Below are 13,439 nucleotides of genomic sequence, written 5' to 3' on the forward strand. Positions count from 1 at the left end.
TTCTCTTTCCTCATATGGGAGAGAGAGAGAGACAGCGAGTGAGCGAGAGAGTTATAGACCCCTCATTGTCTCAAATCCTAATCCTGCGATAAGAAACAGCAGCCTTAGTTGGTAAGTGTGAGATATAAAACACGTTTTTCTCGAAATATTTTATAAAACGTGTAGAAGATGTATAATTATGTTAAACAATCGTTTCGAGATAATTGGCCTACACTAGCAGTATATTTATTGAATAGACCTATTTAATTTTTAACTGTCAAGTGATTGTCGTCTTCTTTGGCTGCATAAGTGAACATGTAGGCCTATAATTCACATAATTCAGATTAAATAAAGTCTGATGCTTTGTCACTCAATATGCCTAATGTCAAGGAAAATAGTTATGTCAATTCAAACTCAGGACCGACTGTTTTAGTTGATTGCTATAATTGTATGTGTCATCTCCTTTTGAATGAACAGGAACACAAACAGTACGCTACATTCATCACGAACAGCAACTGTTCACGAGAAAATGTGTTTGGTTAGATGGTTTGACAAGCGCGTCTGCCGAGGTGCGTGTAGGCCAAAAGGACGCGCATTTACAATTCATTTAACATTTACATTTACATTTCAGACTACATTTCACCTTTTTAATAATTCATATTTAATCAAACAACCGTTTGGCATAATACGAAAACCGTTATTCTTTATAACTTCAATATTACAAATATGTCAGATTGTTATAAACGAATGTAGGGGCCTATCACTCATTTCAAATAGTTAGCCTATTAAACTAGGAATTTGAATCAAGTCCGGGGGTCAAGTGCGGTATATATTAACGATAGACTATATTGTAAGTTTGTATATAATAATGCAATTGGTTAATTTAAACAATCTTAAATTGACTGGCAGGGAGTAAAACATCCCATAACCAAGTCAAGCCTTTAAAAATTAAATTGAGAAATGTATGACATATTAGTAATGTCACATTTTTGAAAAACCTTTATATAGACCTGTCTTTTTCCGTCTTCTTAGAGTTTTCTAATACTCATTGAGTGTTGTTTCATAGCATAATGTCGCCTCGAGCAATATCTGAAAGACCATGCTTTTAAAGAGATGTTAGTTAGGCTTAATGCACTCATAATTGCAGATAATATAGGCTATCCTTCATTTCGTCTCTGTCTGTAGCAGTCTAATAGAGTAGACTAACCAGTTTTAGGCTACATTATTTGAAAAAAGGCCATTTAATTAATCAACGATTTATTGACTTATTCTCACAAAGATTCATCACAAACCGAACTTGATTGTTTGCTGGGAAAAAACTCGACAAACGCTCAAACGCATCCATTTTTGGACTTTATAAATTAATGAAATGTGCCCATTGATTCTTGGAGAATATAATTTATAAATGCATCATGAGTTTAGTTCATTTGTCCTACCCCATCAGACGCCAAATATAAGCTTGTTGTCTTCAATGTTTGTAAACAAAGTAAGTGTAAACAAACACTATGGAGAGCTTGAAGTTCCTAAATGTCCACATCACTAAGGAATTATCATGTTCCACACACACCAACACAGTCATGAAGAAGGCACAACAACGCCACTTCCTTCTCAGGAGGCTGAAAATATTTGGCATGGTCCCTCAGATCGTCAAAAAGCTCTACAGCTGCATCATTGGGAGCATCTTGACTGGTATGGCAACTGATTGGCTTCCAACCGCAAGGCGCTACAGAGGGTAGTGCGTATGACCCAGTACATCACTGGGCTGACCTCTCTGCCATCCAGGACCTCTATACCAGACAGTGTCAGAGGAATGCCCAAAATATTTTCAAAGACTCCAACCACCCAAGTCATAGACTCTTCTCTCTGTTACCGCACAGCAAGTGGTACCAATGCACCAAGTCTGGAACCAAAAGGCTTCTGAACAGCTTCTAAACACAAGCTGTAATGGGAATGTGATTTAAGAAATTAAAGCTGAAATAGATCATTCTCTATTATTCTGACATTTCACATTCTTAAAATGAAGTGGTGATCCTAACTGACTTAAGACAGGGAATTTTTACTAGGATTAAATGTCAGGAATTGTGAAAAACTGAGTTTAAATGTATTTGGCCCCACGTGGGGCGGCAGGTAGCCTAGTGGTTAGAGCATTGGGCCAGTAACCAAAAGGTTGTCAGGTCAAATCCCCGAGCTGACAAGTTAAAATATGTTGTTCTGCCTGTGAACAAGGCAGTTAACCCACTGTTCCCCGGTAGGCCGTCATTGTAAATAAGAATTTGTTCTTAACTGACTTGCCTTGTGAAATAAAGGTTAAAAAAATTATGTAAACTTTCAACTTCAACTGTATGTATATATAGGTAGGTATAATGTGAATAGGCAACAGGATAAATCATGAACAGTAGCAGCAACACCCAGTATGTGATGAGTCACAAATGTCCTATAGGATAGTGATGGCCACTCCAATATCTTGACTTTGTTGTACTGAAGCCATAACTTTGGAAGTATGCTTGAGGTTATTGTCCATTTGGAAGACCCATTTGCGACCAAGCTTTAACTTCCTGACTGATGTTGCTTCAATATATCCACATAATTTTCCTACCTCATGAAGCCATCTATTTTGTGAAGTGCACCAGTCCCTCCTGCAGCAAAGCACCCCCACAACATGATGCTGCCACCCCAGTGCATCACGGGTGGGATGGTGTTCTTTAGCTTACAAGCCTTTTTCCTCCAAACATAATGATGGTCATTATGGCCAAACAGTTGTATTTTTGTTTCATCAGACCAGAGGACATTTCTCCAAAAAGTACAATCTTTGTCCCAATGTGCAGTTGCAAACCGTAGTCTGGCTTTTTTATGGCAGTTTTGGAGCAGTGTTTTCTTCCTTGCTGAGCGGCCTTCCAGGTTAAGTCGATATAGGACTCGTTTTACTTGTATCTTCACAAGGTCCTTTGCTGTTGTTCTGGGATTGATTTGCACGTTTCGCACCAAAGTATGTTCATCTCTAGGAGACAGAATGAGTCTCCTTCCTGAGCGGTATGACGGCTGCTTGATCCAATGGTGTTTATACTTGCGAGCCATTGTTTGTACAGATGAACGTGGTACCTTCAGGCGTTTGGAAATTGTTCCCAAGGATGAACCAGACTTGTGGAGGTCTACAATTTTTTTCTGAAGTCTTGGCTGATTTATTTAGATTTTCCCATGATGTCAAGCAAAGAGGCACTGAGTTTGAAGGTATGCCTTGAAATACATCAACAGGTACACCTCCAATTGACTCAAATTATGTCAATTAGCCTATCAGAAGCTTCGAAAGCCATGATGGATTTTTCTGGAATTGTCTAAGCTTTTTAAGGCACAGTGTCACGCCCTGACCTTAGAGAGCCATTTTATTTCTCTATTTGTTTAGGTCAGGGTGTGATTTGGGGTGGGAATTCTATGTTGTCTATTTCTTTTGTTTTTGGCCAGTGTGGTCCCCAATCAGAGGCAGCTGTCTATCTTTGTCTCTGATTGGGAATCATACTTAGGCAGCCCTTTCTCCCACTTTATGTTGTGGGATCTTGTTTTTGTTAGTTGCTGGTTTAGCTCTACAATACTTTACGTGTCATTTGTCTTTCTTGTTTATTTGGTGTTCATTTAATAAATTCAAAATGCACACCGACCACGCTGCACCTTGGTCTCAGTCCGACGACAGCCGTAACACACAGTCAACTTAGTGTATGAAACTTCTGACCCACTGGAGTTGTGATACAGTTAATTATAAGTGAAATATTCTTTCTGTAAACAATTGTTGGAAAAATGACTTGTGTCATGCACAAAGTAGATTTCCTAACCGACGTGCCAAAACTATAGTTTGTTGACAAGACATTTGTGGAGTGGTTGAACAACGAGTTTTAATGACTCCAACCTAAGTGTATGTAAACTTTCAACTTCAACTGTATCTACTTCAATTACCTCATACCCCTGCACATTGGCTTGCTACTGGTAACCCGTGTATATGAAGTTATCATTGCCTATTGTGTATTTATTCCTTGTGTTATTATTTTTCTATAATGTTTTTTTCTCTCTCTGAATTGTTTGGAAGGGCCCATAAGTAAGCATTTCACTGTTAGTCTACATCTGTTTTGCGAAGCAAGTTACAAATAACATTTTATTTCATTTGAGCCTCAAAACATGGTTTAAATGATGATGTTGATATCATGGATGGTCAGTCCTTGCATCCATAGCTCTGTCTATGAAAGTGAGAGTGGTTACATTTTTACAGCCCCATCCCTCAGCTGTTTACTGAAACAGGGGCAGAGAGTGCCCTTTGTTGTTGTTTCTACTGCTGATTGCTGCTTTAAGAATTAAGAGTTATAAAATATAATCTCAGTTGATAAAGTGAAGGGAAGGTATAGGGCCTAAATGGAAGGGGTGCGTCACCTTAGTGGGTTGAGTCACTGGTGTGATCATCCTGTCTGGGTTGGCGCCCCCCCCCTTGGGTTGTGCCGTGGCGGAGATCTTTGTGGGCTATACTCAGCCTTGTCTCAGGATGGTAAGTTGGTGGTTGAATATATCCCTCGAGTGGTGTGGGGGCTGTGCTTTGGCAAAGTGGGTGGGGTTATATCTTTCCTGTTTGGCCCTGTCCGGGGGTGTCCTCGGATGGGGCCACAGTGTCTCCTGACCCCTCCTGTCTCAGCCTCCAGTATTTATGCTGCAGTAGTTTGTGTCGGGGGGCTAGGGTCCGTTTGTTATATCTGGAGTTCTTCTCCTGTCCTATTTGGTGTCCTGTGTGAATTTAAGTGTGTTCTCTCTAATTCTCTCTCTCTTTCTTTCTCTCTCTTGGAGGACCTGAGCCCTAGGACCATGCCTCAGGACTACCTGACATGATGACTCCTTGCTGTCCCCAGTCCACCTGGCCGTGCTGCTGCTCCAGTTTCAACTGTTCTGCTTTATTATTATTGGACCATGCTGGTCATTTATGAACATTTGAACATCTTGGCCATGTTCTGTTATAATCTCCACCCGGCACAGCCAGAAGAGGACTGGCCACCCCACATAGCCTGGTTCCTCTCCAGGTTTCTTCCTAGGTTTTGGCCTTTCTAGGGAGTTTTTCATAGCCACCGTGCTTCTACACCTGCATTGCTTGCTGTTTGGTGTTTTAGGCTGAGTTTCTGTACAGCACTTTGAGATATCAGCTGATGTACGAAGGGCTATATAAATACGTTTGATTTGATTCGATTTGATTTAAATGATTTCACACTAGTAGGCATGTTCTCTACTCTCCAACGGGGAGAGTACAGAAGCTGAAAAACCAAACAAACTTTACCTCCGGCTGTTACGTTAAATGAGTGAAGAGGTGTGGAGTCAGGCGCAGAGAGCAAAAGATGTGGGAAAAACACGCTTTAATGTCCAGGAAAAATAACATGAACAAAAGTAGGAAAACAAATGATAAGAAATATTAACGGACAGCGCGAAACCCAAAATGCAAACAAAATACACTCAAACACAGAACAGACGAATAAGCCCACATGAAACAGAAGCGGGCTGAACAAACTTATATAACCCCACCCTAACAACCAAACAAGAAACAGGTGATACCAATCAGACAAAACCAAAGGACCACAGAACAACGGATCGGTGATAGCTAGTAGACCGGCGACGACGACCGCCGAGCGCCACCCTAACAAGAAGGGGAGTCACCTTCGGTAATATTCGTGACACCGGCTCCATTTTAGAACTAACTTCAAGAAGCCGAGAGACAGAAACAGGTGAAAGATGTCTTTTTGTGGCCATGGTTGCACTACACACTGTCACATCCTTACTTCTACAGTTCATCCTTACTTCTACAGTTCATCCTTACTTCTACAGTTCATCCTTACTTCTACAGTTCATCCTTACTTCTACAGTCCATCCTTACTTCTACAGTTCATCCTTACTTCTACAGTTCATCCTTACTTCTACAGTTCATCCTTACTTCTACAGTCCATCCTTACTTAATATAATAATACTTCTACAGTCCATCCTTACATCTACAGTCCATCCTCATTTATACAGTCCATCCTCATTTATACAGTCCATCCTTATTTATACAGTCCATCCTTATTTATACAGTCCATCCCTACTTCTACAGATCATCCCTACTTCTACAGTCCATCCTTATTTATACAGTCCATCCTTATTTATACAGTCCATCCTTATTTATACAGTCCATCCTTATTTATACAGTTCATCCTTATTTATACAGTTCATCCTTATTTATACAGTTCATCCTTATTTATACATTTCATGTCACGGCTGTTGAAGGGAGTTGACCAAGGTGCGCGTGGTGAGTGTACATTTTCTTTTATTATAAAAAATGACGCTAACAAAACAACAAATGAGAAAACAACCGTGAAGCTACAGGCTATGTGGAATAAACAAAAGTCGACCTCCCACAAAGACAGGTGGGAAAAGGGCTACCTAAGTATGGTTCTCAATCAGAGACAATAGTAGACAGCTGTCCCTGATTGAGAACCCTAAGACATAGCAATACAAATAATAGAACATAGAATACCCACCCCAAATCACACCCTAACCAAACCAAATAAAAAGGCATAAAAAGGATCTCTAAGGTCAGGGCGTGACAGTTCATCCTTACTTCTACAACTTCTACAGTCCATCCTTACTTCTACAGTCCATCCTTACTTCTACAGTCCATCCTTACTTCTACAGTTCCTCTTTCAACTCAATCAGGTCTGATAGTAGTAGTTCCCAGAGCTCCAGCACTCAGCAGCCTTGTCCCACACACCTACACCCAGGCCAGATGGAGTGTGCGTGTCTGTCTGTGTTTAGGTGCATGTATGTGCATGCCTGTATGTGTGTGTCTGTGTGTGTGCGTGGCAGCAAGGGGTAAGGTCAACCAATTTCTCTGTAAACAATCACATCACACAGGGTTAGTCACATTCCTACCCCCCCCTTTCTCCCTCTCTCCACCCCCACCCCCTTTAGTCAGGTGGTCTCTCTCAGGTCCTGTTGTGTGGAAAAGAGACGACTGTCCACATCATAGACTACATAAAGAATGATTGTAGGTTGTCCTGATTGGATTCCGTTGAGAGACGCCGAAAGGCACAGAGAATGAAGGAAGGTTGTTTCACTTTGTTGCTACTTTATATTTTAGTTTGATTGCAGTACTTACAGTAGCTTTCTAGCACCAGATTGCAGGTTGCAATACACACTCTGTTAGCACACTCTACTGTCTAGTAACCCACACTACACAAAAAGGCAACATGGCTGTTGTTAGCCTACTTGTGATGGTGAACTAGGTACTTGGCAATGTCTGCAGCAGTAAAACAACATCACTACTGTAAATGCCAGAGGGAGCGCCACTCTCCGGCGGTGTCTTAGGGCGATTGAGATTTCTATTTCACACCACACACACTTGTAAGGGTTCCACGAGACAAATACAAGCACCCCCTATTTGACCTTTTTGTGTGGGTGTTCCCCAGACAGGTCTAGTCTCTTCTAGGGTCGCCATCTTGATGGGGAGTGGTGCTTGGCCTTCATTCCAGGCGGCAGTGTTCCTAACAGACAGGCGGCAGTGTTCCTAACACACAGGCGGCAGTGTTCCTAACAGACAGGCGGCAGTGTTCCTAACAGACAGGCGGCAGTGTTCCTAACAGACAGGCGGCAGTGTCCCTAACACACAGGCGGCAGTGTCCCTAACACACAGGCGGCAGTGTCCCTAACACACAGGCGGCAGTGTCCCTAACACACAGGCGGCAGTGTCCCTAACACACAGGCGGCAGTGTTCCTAACAGACAGGCGGCAGTGTTCCTAACACACAGGCGGCAGTGTTCCTAACAGACAGGCGGCAGTGTTCCTAACAGACAGGCGGCAGTGTTCCTAACAGACAGGCGGCAGTGTTCCTAACAGACAGGCGGCAGTGTTCCTAACAGACAGGCGGCAGTGTTCCTAACAGACAGGCGGCAGTGTTCCTAACAGACAGGCGGCAGTGTTCCTAACAGACAGGCGGCAGTGTTCCTAACAGACAGACGGCAGTGTTCCTAACAGACAGACGGCAGTGTTCCTAACAGACAGACGGCAGTGTTCCTAACAGACAGACGGCAGTGTTCCTAACAGACAGACGGCAGTGTTCCTAACAGACAGACGGCAGTGTCCCTAACAGACAGGCTGCAGTGTCCCTAACAGACAGGCGGCAGTGTCCCTAACAGACAGGCGGCAGTGTCCCTAACAGACAGGCGGCAGTGTCCCTAACAGACAGGCGGCAGTGTCCCTAACAGACAGGCGGCAGTGTCCCTAACAGACAGGCGGCAGTGTCCCTAACAGACAGGCGGCAGTGTCCCTAACAGACAGACGGCAGTGGCGGCAGTGTCCCTAACAGACAGGCGGCAGTGTCCCTAACAGACAGGCGGCAGTGTCCCTAACAGACAGGCGGCAGTGTCCCTAACACACAGGCGGCAGTGTTCCTAACACACAGACGGCAGTGTTCCTAACACACAGAAGGCAGTGTTCCTAACACACAGAAGGCAGTGTTCCTAACACACAGAAGGCAGTGTTCCTAACACACAGACGGCAGTGTTCCTAACACACAGGCGGCAGTGTTCCTAACAGACAGGCGGCAGTGTTCCTAACAGACAGGCGGCAGTGTTCCTAACACACAGGCGGCAGTGTTCCTAACACACAGGCGGCAGTGTTCCTAACACACAGGCGGACACAGGCGGCAGTGTTCCTAACAGACAGGCGGCAGTGTTCCTAACAGACAGGCGGCAGTGTTCCTAACAGACAGGCGGCAGTGTTCCTAACAGACAGGCGGCAGTGTTCCTAACAGACAGGCGGCAGTGTTCCTAACAGACAGACGGCAGTGTTCCTAACAGACAGGCGGCAGTGTTCCTAACAGACAGACGGCAGTGTTCCTAACACACAGACGGCAGTGTTCCTAACAGACAGACGGCAGTGTTCCTAACAGACAGACGGCAGTGTTCCTAACAGACAGACGGCAGTGTTCCTAACACACAGACGGCAGTGTTCCTAACAGACAGGCGGCAGTGTTCCTAACACACAGGCGGCAGTGTTCCTAACACACAGGCGGCAGTGTTCCTAACACACAGGCGGCAGTGTTCCTAACAGACAGAAGGCAGTGTTCCTAACAGACAGACGGCAGTGTTCCTAACAGACAGGCGGCAGTGTTCCTAACAGACAGACGGCAGTGTTCCTAACACACAGACGGCAGTGTTTCTCTGCAGAAACGTGCCCATTATTCTATCCGCTGGCATTTGACCAATGATGTTGCGGGTGCAGATTTTGAGTGCACAGGGGACAGAGAGGGTGTGGGGTTAGGGTGAGAGGGGCAGAGGGGGCACAGAGGTGTCCATGTGGGAACATTAACATTTGGGGGACCAGCATCTGTGCCTGGGTGCATATACCCTGCGAGGAACCAGTCACCCACAAGCATCACTCTGGTGTTAATAAACACAGGCCTCACTCTGGTGTTAATAAACACAGGCCTCACTCTGGTGTTAATAAACACAGGCCTCACTCTGGTGTTAATAAACACAGGCCTCACTCTGGTGTTAATAAACACAGGCCTCACTCTGGTGTTAATAAACACAGGCCTCACTCTGGTGTTAATAAACACAGGCCTCACTCTGGTGTTAATAAACACAGGTGACCTTCTTTACGCACTGGTTGCCATTCACACACACGTGAGGGAGAGAGGGCGCACGAGAGAGAAAGTGTGGCTTAGAACTGCATTAGAACAGGGTTATCTCAAGTTGAACTACTTTTCACCTCCTCACCTAGACATCACCTCCTCTCCACATCACCACCACTCCTCCCCCCTTAGACATCACCTGCTCTAGAAATCTCCTCCTCACCTAGACATCATCACCTCCGCACCTAGAAATCACCTCATCTCCTCACCTAGACATCATTACCTCCTCACCTATAAATCACCTCCTCACCTAGACATCATTATAACCTCCTCACCCTAACTTATTTTCAACCTTCCTCTTCCTCCTTCTTCCTTAGTCAGTCCTGTTTGAGTGCTGCCTTTAAAAAGCTTCTTCCAGTTGGATACCTTATCACCTCAGGGATGTCAGTCTTTAAAGGCTGAAAACTCACGTCAACACAGCTGACATTTGTGATGCTCGGAGAACCTTTACTGTGGCCTTTACTGTGGCTCACACCTTTCACCATGGTACAGAGCTCAGGAGGCCTGGCCCCAGGTGGGGTGGCCTGTGTTAGTGTAGGGTCACAGGTTTCAGCGCTGGATGTGTTAAACACTTCACTTAACACAGCCTCTGGCTGGGCCGGCCAGGGTGGCGGTTCTGATGTCACTTCATCTCACCTCCAGGAGAGAGAGGAGAGAGGAATAAGAGAGAGAAGAGGAGATACAATAGGAGAGAGACAAAGAGTAGGTCGGTCTGTCTGTCTGTTTGTCTCTTTCTGAGACTGTCTGTTCAGTTCTTTGTGTTGCTTGTATCTAGCACTACAGTGACATTACCAGATCACAGGATGACAAAAAGTTACTACTACAGCAGGACTATGTGGGTCATACACTCACTTCACATCAAAGTACGGACCAATATGAGATGGGTTTCAAATCAGATACCTTTACAACAGAACTAAAAAGCTATTTAATGTGCTTGCTTACAAGTCAAAAAACAACACCATTTCATCAGGAAGGTGAGTGGACACCAGGTACCCAGGTAAAATACATATGCAAAACAGGAATGAATCAGAAAACACTAACCAGAAGACAAAAATACATTAATCGCACACTCTTTTCTGGAATGACAGTACTTAATGTTGAAAATATGCTTACCTTTAAAAACAAACATTAGGTGTATGTTTGTACTTGGTGTAAAGTAAAAAATAGACAAATACATCATCTTGTTTCTAAAATGTTTGGCTAGCCAGTCAACCATGATGAGAATACACACACACACACACGTTTGTGATTAATAACAGGAGTCTATACATAGAATCATAAACATGACATGTTTGGTTTTGAAGAGAAGGAGAAAAGCACACCTGGAACAGGTTGGTGAGGTGCAGGCAGACAAAACACAAGACGTGACAGAACACAATACCATCGGCGATTCCACACCAGCTGAAAATAGTCTTGATATCTCAGGTTGTTCTGGCATTTCTAACATATTAATATCATTGGAAAGAAGGATGTTGGAAATGAGTTTTACATTTGTATCACAAACTTTGAGAAAATCATGATGAAAGTGGGCATCTTTGGCCCTTTTAAGACTTATACATTGCCTTGCAAAAGTAACACCCCTTGGTGTTTTTCCTATTTTGTTGCATTACAACCTGTAATTTATATATATTTTTATTTGGATTTCCTTTAATGGACATACACAAAATAGTCAAAATTGGTGAAGTGAAATGAAAAAAAAATTACTTGTAAAAGAAACAACAGAAAAGTGGTGCGTGTGTATTTTTTCAACCCCTTTTCTATGAAGACCCTAAATAAGATCTGGTGCATCCAATTACCTTCAGAACTCACATCATTAGTTAAATAAAGTCCACCTGTGTGTAATCTAAGTGTCACATGATCTCAGTATATATAGAGCTGTTCTGAAAGGCCCCAGAGTCTGCAACACCACTAAGCAAGCAGCAGCACCACCAAGCAAGCAGCAGCAGCAGCAGCAGCACCACCACCACCACCACCACCACCACCACCACCACCACCAAGGAGCTCTCCAAACAGGTCAGGGACAAAGTTGTGGAGGAGTAAAGATCAGGGTTGAGTTATAAAAAAATATCTGAAACTTTGATCATCCCACAGAGCACCATTAAACTCATAACATTTTTTAAAGACTATGGGTACCAAAACAAACCTGCCAAGAGAGGGCCGCCCACCAAAACTCACAGACCAGGCAAGGAGGGCATTAATCAGAGAGGCAACAAAGAGACCAAAAATAACCCTGAAGGAGCTGCAAAGCTCCACAGCGGAGATTGGGGTATCTGTCCATAAGGACCACTTTAAGCCGTACACTCCACAGAGCTGGTCTTTACGGAAGAGTGGCCAGAAAAAAGCCATTGCTTAAAGAAAAAAATAAGAAAACATGATTGGTGTTCACCAAAAGGCATGTGGGAGACTCCCCAAACATATGGAAGAAGGTACACTGGTCAGATGAGACTAAAATTTAGCATTTTGGCCAAAGGAAAATGCTATTTCTGGCGCAAACCCAACACCTCTCATCACCCCGAGAACACAATCACACCATTTTGCTTTAATCAGCAGGGACTGGGAAACTGGTCAGAATTGAGGGAATGATGGATGGCGCTAAATACAGGGAAATTCTTGAGGGAAGCCTGTTTCAGTCTACCATAGATTTGAGACTGGGTCGGAGGTTAACCTTCCAGCAGGACAATGACCCTAAGAATACTGCTAAAGCAACACTTGAATGGTTTAAGGGGAAACATTTAAAGGTCTTGGAATGGCCTAGTCAAAGCCCAGACCTCAATCCAATTGACAATCTGTGGTATGACTTAAAGATTGCTGTAGACCAGCGGAACCCATCCAACTTGAGGGAGCTGGAGCAGTTTTGCCTTGAATAATGGGCAAACATCCCAGTGGCTAGATGTGCCAAGCTTATAGAGACATACCCCAAGACACTTGCAACTGTAATTGCTGCAAAAGGTGGCTCTACAAAGTATTGATTTTTTTTTGGGGGGGTGAACAGTTATACGCTCAAGTTCTGTTTTTTTGTCTTATTTCTTGTTTCCCAAAAATATTTTGCATTTTCAAAGAGGTAGGCATGTTGTGTAAATCAAATGATCCCCCCAAAAAAAGATATTTTAATTCCAGGTTGTAAGACAACAAAATAGGAAAACTGTGAAGGGGGGTGAATACTTTCACAAGTCACATGCCTCCTGTAAGACCCTATGATCTGTGAACCGTTCATGATTCATTACTCTGCATAGTGTTCTCTAAAATATGGAGTATGTAGAGATTCTGAAATAAAAAGTTTACATTCATTTATTTAACAGAAAATATGAATATCCCATAACGACTCTTAGATTTTGTTCATTTTAAACACATTGTGTGGAACAATATACTTTACAACAGGGGTTCCCAACCTGTTTCTCCCAGGGCCCCCCTTTTCATATGAGAAATGCCTGCCCCACCCCAGGAAAAATGTGTTGTTTCGAAGTTAATTTCCTTCAATTCTTCTAGTTTAGCAGGACTCATGACATATTTTACGTAGGCTATTTAATGATAATAATAATAAATTAAAAGGAATATAAAGTCTAGACCTGATTTATCCTAAATGTTATTCCACTACCAAATGTTTTATGATAATTTATATAAACCCTCAAAAGTAATTATACACTGAGTATTCAAAACATTAAGAACACCTGCTCTTTCCATGACATAGTGACCAGGTAAATCCAGGTGAAAGCTATGATCCCTTATTGATGTTTTTCATGCTCAACAGTTTATCAAGAACAAGGACCATCCAGCCTAC

Source organism: Oncorhynchus gorbuscha, linkage group LG05, assembly GCF_021184085.1.
Source record: "Oncorhynchus gorbuscha isolate QuinsamMale2020 ecotype Even-year linkage group LG05, OgorEven_v1.0, whole genome shotgun sequence".
NCBI lineage: Eukaryota > Metazoa > Chordata > Actinopteri > Salmoniformes > Salmonidae > Oncorhynchus > Oncorhynchus gorbuscha.